The sequence below is a fragment of the Neopsephotus bourkii genome, unplaced genomic scaffold (assembly GCF_033783945.1).
Source record: "Neopsephotus bourkii isolate Nb327-2 ecotype Australia unplaced genomic scaffold, CSIRO-AGI_Nbou_v1 NB_145, whole genome shotgun sequence".
NCBI classification, from domain to species: Eukaryota; Metazoa; Chordata; class Aves; order Psittaciformes; family Psittacidae; genus Neopsephotus; species Neopsephotus bourkii.
Window position 1 is genome coordinate 150,686 of NW_026900662.1, and position 1,496 is coordinate 152,181.

The window sequence follows — 1,496 nt, forward strand, 5'->3', positions numbered from 1 at the left end:
GCATTTAATCATTTTACAATAGCCATAGGAGTCCATGTGTTTGAGTCTTTCTCAGTAATAGGACCAGAAGTCTGACCAGGGATAAAAAAAGTGAATTTTATTATATAGTATCCCTTTGCATGGTTTCTGAACAGTGTCAGCTATCTTATTACTGCTGTTCAAAAGACACCTTGAACAGGAAGTTGTCAATGCAGCTCAGCCATTCAGAAAAGCTTAGCTTATTGCTATTAATTCACTATATGTGCGGTGACCTGATTTTGTTTAGGTGTCAAAACAGAAAATTAGGCAACCAGCCTACAAGCCAACAAGCCAACAAGCAAGCAATCCCGAGACCAGGCTTTCTAAGGCATATTATTAAGCTTATAAACATTGAATTTTATGTAAAGATCTATTTACTTCCCATAGCTGATGGCAGACATAATGGATTACCTTCTGCATCATTATATTCTTCCCAGTAATGCCAGCACTTGTACTTCCATTTCCACTTTGAATATTAGATAGAGAGCTCATAGTGGGGGTGATTAATGATTGGACTTGATGATCTTAAAGGTCTTTTCCAACCTAGTTTATTCTATGATTATAAAACCAACATGCCTACAGATCTTGGAAGTATTTCTGCACCTTCAAGTCCTATGAGGATTTCTCTAAATGCTGCTTCACCTCAAAATGCAACAGAACAACTGTACTAGGCAGAAGATCTGAGACAATTGATTACATATATGACTTCTGGACTTAAACTTTAGAAACATGCATTTGTCTCTATTTTCTCATGCCCAGTAGCAATCTTAAGAATCCTTTGGGGGCCTGCTCACCTGTTACACTTTCCCAGAATGGAGCTGTGGTAGTATCAGGTTAGTACATTTAGAGGGAATTTTGCCCAACTGCTGAGCTGATACCTGATAAAAGAAATTTTCCATGCATCAAAGAACACAAAATACTCCAAGACAGAAGGTGAGTTAGCACCCTCATTAGACTGAAGGGTGTTTTACATCCTTTTCAAGGCTTCTGCTTATATGCAGCTGAAAGGAGTCTTTCTGCAGACTGAAATAACAGATACACGTGCAAATATGTATTCATATGAATTTACATTCATAATTCAATAAAGGGTTGTGCATTGCCTTCCTGGAGGCATGAAGAGCACTATGGAGACAATGCACTTGGCCACCTGCAAAAATCATCTGACTCAGTACAGTCACACAACTAAAATAATTCCTCTTAAAATTATTATTATTTGTTGTTGTTGAGAATGAACTGGAGAGTGCTGGAAAACCATTACCAATGCAGATTCTGGGCTTTCAATAGCTATTCTAAAAACACACTATGTCCTGTGTAATTTCCATCTTTGGCACTGCAGCCAAACTCATTCTTGTGCCCTGGAAGCCTTTCAGTACTGCATGAGTGTTGATAAAATATCCACCTCATCATAAGAGTAAACAGAAGTATAAACACGTGACACCTTAAAATTATTACCCTGAAAGGAAAGCACAGAAGTCCTG